Below are 15,586 nucleotides of genomic sequence, written 5' to 3' on the forward strand. Positions count from 1 at the left end.
GCAACCTTTGGGCTCACTTGGGAGGAGTTAAAAGACCTCATGATGAAGGAATTTTGCACACCTCACGAGCTCCAGAAGCTGGAGAATGAGTTCTGGCATATCAAGCAAAACAGTGGCGAAAACGCCGGTCTAACTGCCCGCTTCAAACTGTTGAGTATCATCTGTCCAGGCCAGGTGGCAACACCTGATATGACAATCAAGAAGTATATCCGTGCTTTACCGGATTGTGTTGCTGACTTCGTGCAAGATGCGAAGACAACAACTATTGAAGAAACCTACCTACTCGCTGCTGCGATAAACGATAAGCGAGTTCTCACTGGGTACTTCAAGAACACTCCGAAGAGCCCTTATCAAGCTACCGCTGCTCCCACCGCTGAAACCGCCGCACCGCAAGCTTCAAAGTCTTCTCGCCGCAAGAGAAAGAACAACAACAACAGTAGCAAGAATTGCGCTGTCATAGCCGCCGCTCCGCTCTAAGCTGTACCTGCTCACAAAACCGCCAAGTTGCGGCACCGGTCACCAATGCACCGCTGGCCAAGCGTGCATATACTGGTCCTCACCCGGCTTGCCCTACCTATACTTACCATCATCCCGTGGGGATTGCTTGCAGGCTTTGCATTCACTGCAACATGTACGGCCACTTTACTGCCAATTGCCGTACTGGTCCGCGTCAAGCCCCAACTCAAGCTCAAGGTCAAGCGCTTGCACCACAAGCTCTCCTTCCTGCTCCTCAAGGCCAATAAGCAGCTCCTGCACCCGCGATCCACGCTAGAGCTTGCTTTGCATGTGGTGATCCCAACCACTTTGCAAACATATGCCCCAACAGAGTGGTGAAGCAAGAGCCACAACAGCAGCAGCATCAACATCAACAGCAATAGCCTCAGCAGCAGCAGCCAGTAGCCCGCGGACGTGCTTTCAACATCAACGCCCTCCAGGTTCAAGCAGATAACAACGTGGTTAATGGTACATTCCTCGTAAATGGTATATATGATTCTTGTTTATTTGATATTGGAGCCGATAACTGTTTTGTGTCGTTAGAATTCGAAAAGATCCTTAATCATAAGCGCGCCCATCTCCCCTCGACGTCCGATGTTGAAGTTGCCACTGGAAGAACCGTTACTGTCCGTTCAGTTCTTCGTGATTGTACGCTTGAACTCAACAATCACGTCTTCCCTATCGACCTTATCCCGATGCAACTCGGTAGTTTTGATATCATAGTAGGCATGGATTTTCTTCGTGAAAATCATGCTGAAGTCATTTGCTTTGATAAAATGATTCGTTTCTCGCTCGCTAATGGTGATTAACTTTGTGTCTATGGTGAAGTCGCATCGAAAAATCTCAAGCTTGTGTCGTGTGTCCAAGCAAGCAAGTATCCCCGCAAGGAATACAAAGCTTTCTTAGCACACATCATAGTAGCAGATGTGACAACCCTCACAAATCCAGGTATCCGTACACATTGATTAATATTTAATTAGTGCTTAATTACTGTGCTTGATTACAATTATGAATAAACTGCTTTCTGTTTTCTGATACATACATACTCATGCATCATACTTTATTACTGTCACTCCATTCATTATACACAAACAATAGTGACAAACTTGATGCACAAAAGCACAGTTAGCACAGTGAGCGGATAACCCAGTAAACATGCTGACATTGCCAGCACTAGACAGACATTGTTTCTGAGGCCAGTATGAGTCGGGAGTAGATTACTACACTAGTAGGGAGTGTAGGAAGGTGAGGATCATAAAACTGCGTCACTAGGAGACATTTATAGCGGCCGGAAGTGCCTAAAACATACTTTAAATGCAGAATTCTGCACTAAACACCAAAAATTCAGCTTTTAACAAAGCTAGTAAGGTGCAAAAACTTGGTAAAATAGTCCTAGACACTTTCCAAAGTGTTGGGAAATTTAATGTGTCACTAAAACAATATAAAAGACACTTAAAAGCTATACTTAACACTTTAACGGATCAATATCCAATCGAACAACCGGAGTTTACCCGGAACACAAAAATATTGCCAAAGACATTGTTTTTACTTTTATGAGCTAGTTAGGGTCCCCGAACACCCCAAAACCCTTTATATTAAATAACACACTTAAACATACTAATTAAACCATTTGATTTCAACTAGATCCTAACTTAACCATCACCACCCAACCCTTACCCCCCCCCCCTCATTGGCGACGGTCACAAGGGTGGGACATACCCTTGTGTTTTCTTGATTATTTTATTGCTTTTGTTGGATATCTAGTAAACATTATACATGTTGGGTAATATGAGAACTTGGATTATATATACACCCACAAGATAACATCTCTCTCATTCAACACTTCAACATCAACCAACACTTTCTCTCCTCCTATACCCTCACGGCCGCCACCCTCAACCACCATCAACCTCCATTCCAACCATTTTTCATACATCCATAGAAGCAAGAGATCATACAATCAAGCCCAGTGCTCTCGAAAGTTCAAGAACCGCTCTAGATTTCTTTTATCTACCACATTTACACCTTGTTTCTTCCCTAGCCTTGTGCTAGTAGTAAGTGTTTCTAATCATCATCTTGATCTTGTTTCTGGTGGTTAATAGTTGATTTAATGGTTAAAATTTAGAAACACTAAAGAACTTGCATTAAAGTCTTGAACATAAGTGATTAATGGTGGATAAAGAGAAGATATGTGTGTAAATCATGTGAATCTTGTATGGTTGTGATTATTTGATGTTGTTTGTTACTAAAAGTAGGATGGATCATCATCTAGACATACTAGATCATGTTCAAGAACATGAACTAGTAGGATGTTAGTGTTTACAATAAGAAGGATGATGAAACCATCCACCATGAACTTGAAACTTGAATAAACATAATTTTTCTTGTAAAATGAAGTTGTAAACTTGTGGATCTAAAGATCTACAAGTGGTTTTTTTCGGAAGAACCAAGCGGAAGATACTAGTTTTGTTAAAACCCAGACATTTTATGAAGTAGAAGCATTTTTGGTAAATAAACAAGCGTATGAACACTTGTGTAACAAGAAATTTAACCAGGAAGTATTTTTGTAAAACTTGACTAGAAGTTGTGAAACTTCAAGTTCTTTTAAAATAAAGTTTACAAGAAACTAATCATGTTTTTAAAGTTAACAAAAGCTACTAAATATGTTAGTGACTTACTACATATTTTTACAAAAACCTTCTAGTTCATAAGTTTATGATTTATTCATATTTTGTCAAGTTTGATGAATAAATATTGTATGTTGTTGATTGGTAAATTGGTTGATTGATTTTACAAAAAGAAAATGATATGCTAAAAGCATGGACACCTCCATTTACAGAGGAAACTCTGGCGAATTTTTTCTAGAAATATAACACTTAGAGATATTTTTATAACAAATGGTTACAAATATATTTTTAACTTGGTTTTCAAAATAAACTTCGCCATGATTTTTTTTTACTACAAAAATTACAAAGTATCGGAGGTGAATTTTCATAAATAAAACTTGTTAAATATATATTTAGAATATATATTTTATAATAAAACGCTTGGGTGATTATGTGATTATTTTGTGAACTAGATATATTATTTTTAGGGTAAAATAATATAACTTGGAAACACCGTGAAATTACTACTCCAAAATAATACCAACGCGCCCACAAAATAAATATTTAAGTTATATAAGTATCGTGTACAACGCGAACTTTAAAAATGTAACTTATGTATTTTTCGGAAAAATACCCTATTTAGAATATTTTTGGTAAAATATTATTTTGGAACAACTTATGAAATAAAATATAATATTTTTGGGAAATATATATATATATATTTCTGGAAAAACTAAAACATTTTAGACGAAGTAATTAAAAATATATTTTTCAAGTGAGACTTAAAAATATATTTTCGGAATTATAAAACACACATGTATTAATACCCCCATCCTTGGGAAGGAATATACTTATTTAATAATTAAGAAGTGTAAATACGAAATAGTTGTCTAACTATTTCCCAAAAACGTTAATCCTTAAGCCAAGGCACGACCGTCCGTCTAATAGAAGTTAGTACGTGTAGGTCGTCATGCAGCATGTTGATTTGGGACCGACTATTTCGAGACGCACTTCTGTGAGTTCATGTCCCCCTTTTCCCTTTACTGTTTTCAGTTTTATACTTCGGGGGTGAAATACATGCGATAACTATTACAACTTTTATTACATGGTATGGTTAGCGTAGGGAGGGTTTATACTACTACTAGATCATGTGAGGGGTGGGTACAACACTTGAGGCCATTAATCCTCTTTGTTAGGACCGAGGGACACAAGAGTGATAGATATATTTGGGTACAGCGAGCCCACACCCGTGAGGCCGGGGAGGCCCATAGAGGTGACTGTGTCTTACAGCAGGAAGCCCGGTACAAATTTGCTAGGTTTGAGTTTCCCTGCACTTTCTCACACATACCAGTGGCTTTGCAACCCATTGGTGATCTCTTTTTCCTTATTGCTACATACCAGGGACTTTTATACATACTTCAAAGGTTTATTCATACTCACTTTTACATGAACTCGCTCAACTTTTTGTTGATTTTTCAAATTACATGTATTTCAGGAAATTAGGGATCTGGCAAAGTATGCTATGTCTTCAAGCTGCGTAGAAGAAATGATGTCATCCGAGTTTAGGGATTTTGACTTTTGCCTGGACAAGTCACAAGTCCTAAACTATGTTTTTATTTCATGTCTCATGGTTGTGTCGTATGAACAAGATTTTTATTTCATGTTGTAATCCGTTGCATGTGTTGACTTTTGAAAACAATGTTGTCGTGTTTTATTTTTAAAACTTGAATTAATGGATCATCATCATGGTTTTATTTTCATATAGCATTGTTGTGATTATGCTAAGGTATTAAGAAGTCACACCAAATAAACCCACGCTTCCGCAAAGCCATGGTGTGACAGCTTGGTATCAGAGCATTGATCATAGCGAACTAGGATTCTTTCTCGAGTCTAGACTATGATCAGTAGGGCTCTCACAAAAACATTTTATTGTATACATTACGTCCAGATCCAGGTGATGTGTTGTAAAATACACATATTTATCCCGTGTAAATTATGTAGTTTTTGTATATTTTTTATTTGTTTTATTTAGTTTTTAGTATTAGATTACATTATTTGGTGTTTTGGCAGGTTCTGGTGCAAATGGAGCGAAAACGAGTAATATCTAAATAACCAGCCAGTTGAGTGGAGTAGGGCGCCAGGAACCGAGTGAAAATTGCAGCTATTTTTCGTGATTGAGCTGAGACCACTATGTCTATTTTATAAACTGGGTCCAAGTCCATGGGATATAATGTGTCCTTTATTTTTTTTATGGACTAGTATAAAAACGAGAAGCTGCATTACTATATTTGTGGAGGTTGCATTTATAATTTTGGCGGATGGCTGAATAATGGGACAAATAATGGGACAAGTCCATTATGAATTAGAAATCTAAATGGAAGTTGTCATATTATTTTTAAGTGGGCCGCCAAAGGGAACAACTTCAGCATGCATGTTTTCGACAACATGGAGGAATTATTTGGTTCTTTTTCTTTGGGCTTGGAAACAACAAATGGAGTGGATACTAAGAAAACAAAAACCCTAAGCCATGATATATATTATATATATGGACGTGAGGTAAGAAAAAAAGGGAGGAGGATTGTGGTTTTCGAGATAACCTTGACGGCAGCAGCAACTATTTTATTCTTTTTGTTGAAGAGAATATTATTGTTTTTCGACACCAGAGGACAAAAAGAATTGACAACAGGCAGCGGGTTCGCATAATAAAAGAAATATTTGGTTCGTGAGCATCAAGGGTTCGATATCATTCTTATTATTCTAATATTTTGCATTGAACCCATGTCTTATTTGATTGTCACAATTGAGTTTGTTATGATTTTGAATACTATGAGTAGCTAAATTTTCTAAACTACCTAGGTTTTGATGAACTAGAGGATTGTAATGCGTTTGTGACATGTTTTCGGTTACTTGATGTGATTTACATAATCTTTCTTTGATATTGATCTTGATATTGCATGTTGGTATATTTTGATTGTTTTATTAGTCAATAAATTCAGCGGTTTAGGCACGAAGAAATTCCCCCTAGACTTAGGATTTAATTTAATTCGGTTATCTTAGGATTTTCGGGTTGAATATTGTGTTGAGAAATTGACCAAGTTGATTAATAATTAAAATCACGATATTAAAACTTGCATCCTCATCTTGTGACTCGAAAGACGATTAGGGTGAGCTAGGTTATTAGCTAATTATTGGTGGGTAGATTGGGTGACCGATAGCTCGGGCTCGTTTATTGCATCGTAATTAGGGTTTCCTAGGATTTTAATTATCAAAGTTGGGTTTGCTTTGCGATTGTGGGATTCTCTCTCAACATTATTGTCTCTGAGGTCAAAAGGATTCTATTTTCGTAGGATTTGGTATCGATAGCTCGAGCCTGTTCGTTCTAGCACTTCCCATTTAGTCTTGCTTTCTCGTTTGGGACATCTCTAGCGGGGGGTCAATCGAGGGAAACAGATATTTAACCGTCATCATTGTCACGTTAGCATTGCATGATTCTAGGGATTTGACACCTAGGTAGCCTTTATCTCATATATATTTGATCACAATTTGCGCACGTGTTTGCTTCGTTTGCTTTTTTTGTTTCCTACGTTTTCTTGCTTATTTTAGTTATTAATTAATTATTTAAAATAACTCAAAACAAATCTAAAAATTTGACTACTTATTCGATAGAGGTTCAGTATCTAGAGTTTGCATATAGTGTCCACGGATTGATATCCGGTCTTGCCATCTACACTACACTGCGACCGGTGCACTTGCCGATTGTGTGTGGTTTAGGTTGTGATTCCATTTTTAAAACTTGTTCGAATTTAATATACACATTTTCACACATCAAGTTTTTGGCGCCGTTGCCGGGGACATTGGCACTTTAGAGAACGACCCGAGTCGTCTATTTAGTTGCTTATTTGCTTTCATAGATTTCCATTGCCTTTAGGTGCCTTTTGCTTGCAATTTGTGCCTTTAGGGTTAGATTTGCTTTAGTACTTAGATTAGATTTCTTCTCATTGTATGCACCACACTCGTTCACAAGGGCCACCTTCGTTTGCTACTTCGTCTGAGCCCGAGCGAGATTTCCACGAGCGCCTTCGCATTTTCCAAGCTAGTCAGGTACACACTTCATCTTCTGCTTCTACTATGGGTGACAACGAAGCCCCAGCTAGGAGAGTCGTCGCATACTACGCCAGGCCGAACGCGGCCAATGCTCGTTCCAGCATTACCCGACCCGCTATCGGGGTTAATCGCTGGCAGATTCCACCCCAGATCATCACGATGGTTACGAACACCATCCAATTCCATGGACTACCTTCTGAGGACCCGAATGTCCATCTCTCGCGCTTTTCAGCTATCTGCGATACGTTCCAGGAGCAAGGTGTCACCGAGGATGCCTGCAAGCTGCGCCTATTTCCATTCTCGCTCGCTGACCGCGCTCATGCTTGGTTGGAATCCCTCCCAGCGGGATCCATTACTACCTGGGCCGGTATGAAAGAAAAATTCTTAGGTAAGTATTTCCCTCCTTCCAAAACCGCTCGTCTGAGGAGCATGATCCAAGAGTTTCGCCAAAAGGAGGGAGATTCATTCTACGAGACATGGGAGCGTTTCAAGGAGTTATTACTCAAGTGTCCTCATCACGGATTTGAGGATTGGGCTTTAGTTGAGAGGTTCTATCATGGAGTGACGCCCACTACGAGGAATATGCTGAACACTACTGCCGGTGGCAATCTTCTGACCGCCAAGACACCTGATGAGTGCATGGATATGTTCGAGGATATAGCGATGAGTAGCTACGAGTTTCCTGAGTCTAGAGATTCATCCACTACACATAGAGGAGTGCACAAGGTCGATGAGGTCACCAGGATGCAAGCACAGATTGATGCTTTGAAGCAGCAGGTGAGTGATATGAAGGTACAGAAGGAGCAGCTATGCGAGATATGCACTGGTAGGCATGACACGACCGCGTGTCCTATTGCCCCTACTGAGACACCAGAGCAGGTAGAGTTTGTGGGAAATCGAAATCAGGGAAATTTTGGGGAGCGTTACAATTCGAATTGGAGGAACCACCCGAATTTCAGTTGGAAGAACAACCACCCACCGGGGTTTCAGCAGCGTCAGAACTTGTTTCAGGACGCAGGAGCAGGATCGAGTTCGGGTACGAATAAAAGCCCCACGTTGGAGGAGATGCTGAGGCAGAACCAGGAGACAATGAAGCAGCATCAAGAGACCCTGGTTCAGCAGACACAGTTACTGACTCAGTTCATGACCAGAGAGGAAGCACGACATCAGGAGAACCAGTCGCGATTCTTGGAGCATGAGACTTTCATGAAGAATCAGAGCATGGCTTTCCAGAATCTTGAGAGGACTGTAGGTGCGATGTCAGAGAAGTTGAGTCAGAGACCCCCTGGTGGTCTCCCTAGTAGCACTGAGGGTAATCCAAATGCCACTGCAAAGGCTGTTACTACGAGGAGTGGTCGAGGAGCTGTAGAGGTCGAGCCGGTAGTCGATGAGGACCCGGAGGTCGACGAGGTGATTGAGATGGAGACCCCTGCTGGCAAAGTGCACCCTAGGCTGCGCCCAGCAAGTACAGCACAGTCCAGCGGGTCTCCAGTAGAGAAGAAGAATGCAGAGAAGGAGCCGATGAGGGTGTACAAGCCGACACCCCCTTACCCTGGTAGGTTAGTGAAGGGTAAGGACGCAGAGCAGTATGGTCGTTTCATGGAGATGCTGAAGAAGTTACACGTGAACATCCCGCTCGTCGAGGCTTTGGCGAAGATGCCAAAGTATGCGAAGTTTTTGAAGGATCTTCTTACGAATAAGAAGAAATTAGAGGATCTTTCGACTGTCACCCTGAGTGAGGAGTGTTCTGCTGTCGTGCAGAACAAGCTGCCAAAGAAAATGACTGATCCTGGTAGCTTTACCATCCCATGTCTGATTGGGAATCTTACTGTCAGCAATGCGCTTGCTGACCTAGGTGCTAGCATAAATCTCATGCCCTATTCCATTTTCTCTAAGCTTGACCTAGGAGAGCCTTCCCCTACGCACATGAGTATTCAGCTCGCCGATCTATCGGTGAAGTTTCCTAGGGGCATCGTGGAGAACATGTTGGTGAAGGTCGACAAATTCGTGTTTCCAGTTGACTTCGTCATCCTTGACATGGACGAGGACTCTGAGGTCCCACTGATATTAGGTCGTCCATTCCTTGCCACGGCACGAGCACTCATTGACGTGTACGACGGCAAGTTGACTCTTCGAGTAGATGAGGATGAGGTCACATTCGACATTCAGCGTTCTATGAGGCATACCCAGCAGCATGATGACACTCTATACTTTATCGATACTCTTATGTCACATGTGGGTGGCCTTCTCAGTGACATTTGTGGGAGAGATACGTCTGATACGCATGATGCTAGTATGGATGATCAGGGGAGTGAGGTCACTGAGTTAGATGTTGAGCAGGACCCTCTGTTGCAGGCTGCCAAGCCTTCCCCTAGATTCGAGGTGTTTGAGGTTATCGAGGAGGAGGAGATTCCGAAGGAGAGACCGTCTGTTGAGGCACCCCCGCCCCTGGAGTTGAAGGAGTTGCCGTCTCATCTGGAGTACGCATTCTTGGGCGAGGGATCGCAGTTACCCGTCATCATTTCTGCTGGATTGACGGAGGAGGAGAAGAAGAAGCTGATGAGTGTTTTGAGAGAGCACAAGCAGGCTATTGCGTGGAAGCTGATGGACATCAAGGGTATTAACCCTTCGTTTTGCACGCACAGGATTTTGATGGAAGAGGAGTTCAAGCCGGTGGTTCAGCCTCAGAGAAGGCTAAACCCTAATATGCAGGAGGTTGTGAAGAAAGAGGTGATTAAGTTGCTGGATGCAGGACTGATTTACCCGATTTCGGACTCTGCATGGGTGAGTCCCGTCCAGGTGGTCCCCAAGAAGGGGGTATGACAGTGGTCGTCAACGATAGGAATGAGTTGATACCCACCAGGACCGTCACCGGCTGGCGAGTTTGCATAGATTATCGCAGACTCAATGATGCCACGCGCAAGGATCACTTTCCTTTGCCATTCATTGATCAGATGCTGGAGCGACTGTCAGGACAGCAGTTCTATTGCTTTCTTGATGGATTCTCAGGTTATTTCCAGATCCCTATTGCACCAGAGGATCAGGAAAAGACCACATTTACATGCCCGTTTGGCACCTTCGCGTATCGACGCATGCCATTTGGGTTGTGTAACGCTCCAGCCACATTTCAGCGCTGTATGGTGGCGATCTTTCAAGAGTTGATCGAGGACTCCATGGAGGTGTTCATGGATGACTTTTCTGTGTTTGGGAGTTCCTTCGATCACTGTCTGCGTAATCTCGAGCGTGTGCTTACTCGATGTGAGGAGACGAACCTGATGCTTAACTGGGAGAAGTGTCATTTTATGGTTCGAGAGGGGATTGTGCTAGGGCACAAGATTTCACAGGCGGGGCTTGAGGTTGATCAAGCCAAGGTTGATGTTATTTCCAAGCTCCCGCCGCCTACTTATGTGAAGTCGATTAGGAGTTTCTTGGGTCATGCGGGATTCTACCGCCGTTTCATCCGCGACTTTTCGAAAATTGCTCGCCCGATGACCCAGCTGCTAGAGAAGGATAGGCCATTCGTATTCGACGATGAGTGTTTGAGGGCCTTCGAGTTGATTAGGGAGAGGTTAGTGAGTGCTCCCATTCTGATTGCTCCCGATTGGAGCCTCCCATTTGAGATCATGTGCGATGCTAGCGACTTTGCTGTTGGGGCCGTTCTAGGGTAGCGTAGGGAGAAACACTTTCATCCCATTTACTACGCTAGCAAGACCCTAAACGACGCCCAAGAAAATTACACCACGACGGAGAAGGAGTTGCTGGCAGTCGTATTCGCGTGCGAAAAATTCCGTTCCTATCTTGTGCTGTCAAAGACTATTATTTTCACGGATCATGCGGCTCTTCGGTACTTATTTGCGAAGAAGGATGCGAAGCCTAGGCTTATTCGATGGATTTTGCTGCTTCAGGAGTTTGATCTAGAGATTAGGGACAAGAAGGGGGCTGAGAACGTTGCTGCTGATCATCTGTCAAGATTAGAGAGCCCCGAGATAGAGAAGACTCGGGAGGATAGGATTGGGGATGATTTTCCCCGTGAGGCGTTGATGTTTTTGAAAGCCCACGAGGAAGGCTTTCCCTGGTTCACCGATCTGGCGAATTACTTGTCTACAGGTGACCTTGTGGAGGGCATGACGTATCAGCAAAAGAAGAAATTCTTTGCGGATGTCAAGCACTACATTTAGGAGGATCCGTACTTGTTTAGGCTCGGTGCGGACCAGGTTATTAGGAGATGCGTGTTTGGGTCCGAGTCGCGCAGCATTATGCGACATTGTCATGAGGGACCGACTGGTGGCCATTATGGTGCTGCTTATACCGCCAAACGTGTGTTTGATGCGAGTTTTTATTGGCCGACCATCTTTAGGGACGCACATGAGTTTGTGCGAAGTTGTGATGCCTGTCAGAGGACAGGAAATATCTCATCCCGTAATGAGATGCCCCAGAACCCCATTCAGGTGGTTGAGGTCTTTGATATTTGGGGTATCGATTTTATGGGTCCGTTCCCCATGTCGAGGGGGAACCGATACATCCTAGTCGCAGTGGATTATGTTTCTAAGTGGGTGGAGGCAGAGGCCTTGCCTACAAATGACGCGAGGGTTGTTGTGAGATTCTTGAGGAGGTTGTTTGCTAGGTTTGGGACACCGAAGTCCTTGATATCTGATCGAGGCACCCACTTTTGCAATTCACAGATGGAGAAGGTCTTGAAACGCTATGGGGTCACCCATCGGCTTTCGACGGCCTATCATCCACAAACAAGTGGGCAGGTGGAAAATTCGAATAGGGGGATTAAGAGGATCTTGGAGAAAACTATCGGAAACAGTCGTATTGACTGGTCCGAGAAGTTGGATGACGCTCTGTGGGCTTTCCGTACTGCTTATCGGACGCCTATTGGGACCACACCCTTTAGGTTAGTTTATGGGAAAGCGTGTCATCTACCGGTAGAGCTAGAGCATCGTGCATATTGGGCACTGAAGGCAGTCAATCTTGACTTGCCAGCTGCGGGTAAGAACCGGTTTCTTCAGATGCACGAGTTAGAGGAGTTGCGCGATGAGGCGTATGAGAAGTCGTGGGCATATAAAGAACGTACTAAGGCGTTGCACGAAAGACACTTGAAGCAGGTGAACGAGTTCAAGTGTGGGGAGAAGGTGTTGCTATTTAATTCCCGGTTGAAGCTGTTGCCGGGAAAGCTTAGGTCACGTTGGGTTGGTCCGTATGTGGTCACGCAGGTTTACCCATACGGAACAATAGAGGTTGAGAATGAAGACGGTCAGAGGTTCAAGGTCAATGGGCATCGATTGAAGCATTTTGCCGAGGGACCGACAGAGGATCGAGAGGAGGAGGTGATTGACCTCCCCGTTATGAGCACGTGAGAGTTGGTTTGCGTCCTCGGATGTTCGTCCGAGTTGTAGAGTTTGTATGATTTTTAGTAGTATTTATTTTATTTTTATCTTTTGTGTACATGAGTCTAAATTAGTTGGTTTGAGTCAGTTTTTGTCGTTTTTTTAGAGTCAGTACTGCTTTGGTTTTGCTTGTTTTTGTTGATGCAGGTTTGAATATGTACCACCCGTACTCAATCTCCATTCGGGTGAGTTTGGAGCTGCTTTTCGAATATCAGGCATTTACCGAGCTTGTCAGTTAGAGTCAAAGCCGATCGCGAAGGAAATGCTATACGATCGTGTATGGGTTCGGATCGATGATACGCGCAGCTGGCACTGATTTTTATCCTAACCAGCTAAGTCCTTTCCAATTCGTTATCTTTTGTATATTATTTTAGGTTTTATTTATTATTTATTTTTAGTTGTCTTTCATCCTACATTGGGGACAATGTAAATGTTAAGTGTGGGGATGGGAGACTACGTCTTTTTAGGTAGAATTGAGTAAAAAAAAAAAAGGAAAAAAAATTTAAAAAATAAAAAAAAAGTTGGTTTTGCGAGTCCCGGTCCTTTAGCGCGTAGAAAACGAAAAACCTTTTCAAAACGTCGGTCAAAAGCGGTTTAATTGTCGAATTTACGAGTTGGAAAGCACGTGTTTCTTTAAGTTGCGGGATAGTAGGTTGACTGAATCGGTTTTTGGGAAGTAAAAGGGTTTGGGATGCCTAGGATAGTGGATGGAACCGGAGAGTTAATTGGTTGTGCATTGTCAATATCGGTAGCCCTTATTTACCACATGATAGTGAGATTTGAGCCTTTATATGTTTCATATTTATATGTTCACTACTTTCGTTTCATGTGTGTTTACCGACTTTGTTGCATCACTTTAGAACTTGTGCGTTTTGATACAGTTTGAGACCTTCGGTTAGGATTTGACATGGATATGATAGAGGCATTAGGATCACCTTGTTTGTGTTACCTTTGTGTTTGACCCGTTTCACCATTACCCCTAGATACACCACTTTGAGCCTAGCCGTTCGTTTGTTACCCGTTTGTGATTTGATAGCCGGATCGTGTTACGTGATTATTATATTTGAAAAAAAAGAGAAAATCGAAAAAAAAAGAAAAAGAAAAGTAGAATAAAGTTGTGGGTCAAAATGACCAATGTGTTAGTATTTGTTTGTACGTATCCAGTTTATCTTGTGTTTATGTGTTTAGCCCATTATGTCCGAAATATATATATATATATATATATATATATATATATATATATATATATATATATATATATATATATATATATATATATATATATATATATATATATATATACAATACCTACCCTTAGCCCTTACCTACCCAATAAAGTCCTTTTGATCCATGTCGAGTTTTAACAAATAGGTGGAAATCTGATTGACGTACAAGCTTATGACAGTGTTGCTTCAAAGTTTGGTTTTGAGAGTTCACTCAAAATTACATATTTATTAGCCGAGAGATGAGTGAAATTGTGAGGGGTATTGACATTGCATAATTGATTGCTTGAAGGTAAGAAAAGCTTGATTAGGTAGGCCCGTTTTCAGTTAAAATGTTATGATTCGTCACCTTTTGAACGTTGTAAGTCTTGCGAAACTTTTGTGGTGGATGACTTCGTGGTTCGCGTTATAACTTGTTCGAGATTTGCGTTCTTGTTAAAGTGTTTAAGTTGGACATGTTGCTTGGGATTTTGCTTAGGGACAAGCAAAAGGTTAAGTGTGGGGATATTTGATGTGTTGTAAAATACACATATTTGTCCCGTGTAAATTGTATTGTTTTTGTATATTTTTTATTTGTTTTATTTAATTTTTAGTATTAGATTACATTATTTGGTGTTTTGGCAGGTCCTGGTGCAAATGGAGCGAAAACGAGTAATATCTAAATAACCAGCCAGTTGAGTGGAGTAGGGCGCCAGGAACCGAGTGAAAATTGCAGCTATTTTTCGTGATTGAGCTGAGACCACTATGTCTACTTTATAAACTGGGTCCAAGTCCATGGGATATAATGTGTCCTTTATTTTTTTTATGGACTAGTATAAAAACGAGAAGCTGCATTACTATATTTGTGGAGGTTGCATTTATAATTTTGGCGGATGGCTGAATAATGGGACAAATAATGGGACAAGTCCATTATGAATTAGAAATCTAAATGGAAGTTGTCATATTATTTTTAAGTGGGCCGCCAAAGGGAACAACTTCAGCATGCATGTTTTCGACAACATGGAGGAATTATTTGGTTCTTTTTCTTTGGGCTTTGTAGGAACATTTTTGCGACCTGACGAGTCGATCAGAAGAGCGTTTAGACAGAATCAGAGGCGGAATTCATTGATTCGGTCTTCGTAAAGCTTGATTTCACTACTTAACGTCTCTTTTATTGATTATCTGACAAATATACAAGATCCGGAGACAAACAGGCAGGGCTTCGCCATTACACCTTCAAAACACACACCTAGATCCGCTCATATGGTCCCCTATATATAGACTATCTGGTTCGCTTTTATGGACATGTCCGTATAAGCGGACCTGACATAAAAGCGGACCTGACATAAAAGCTGACCTGACATAAAAGCTGACCTCCTATGTCTGTATAAGCGGACCTAACCAATGACACAAAAGCGGACCTAACAAGTGACACATAAGCGGGCCTCCACCTTTGACATAAAAGCGGACCTAACTATACTTATGTGTTTCTTGATTTCCGATCACTCTGTAATCAGCCCTAACCTAAGACTCGAACTAAGATGTAGTCGACAGACAACTGCACCAACAGACTCCCCCTTGAATGTTGACGGAATCTTCAGTGAGAGTCTTCAACATGACATTATCGATTTCGATCAGTCTTCTTCAGGAACTCTTCCTGGAATTATGTACCTGGATCTTTCTCTGGCTCTAACTTTCATCAGACTCCCCCTATCATCATGCTGGGATCGCCGTCTGGAAATCGTTATCACCACTGAAATCAATTCCTGGCTTTATCAATTCAAAC

At 41.9% G+C, this 15,586-nt stretch overlaps 1 non-coding gene across 1 annotated transcript; it reads right to left on the reverse strand.

The window, feature by feature from the left end:
• Window positions 1-7,622: 7,622 nt before the first annotated feature.
• Window positions 7,623-7,729, reverse strand: LOC118486880. The gene has a single exon (XR_004880047.1). It is a non-coding gene; the product is annotated as a small nucleolar RNA R71 (small nucleolar RNA).
• Window positions 7,730-15,586: the final 7,857 nt, after the last annotated feature.

Source organism: Helianthus annuus, chromosome 14 (genome assembly GCF_002127325.2).
Source record: "Helianthus annuus cultivar XRQ/B chromosome 14, HanXRQr2.0-SUNRISE, whole genome shotgun sequence".
NCBI lineage: Eukaryota > Viridiplantae > Streptophyta > Magnoliopsida > Asterales > Asteraceae > Helianthus > Helianthus annuus.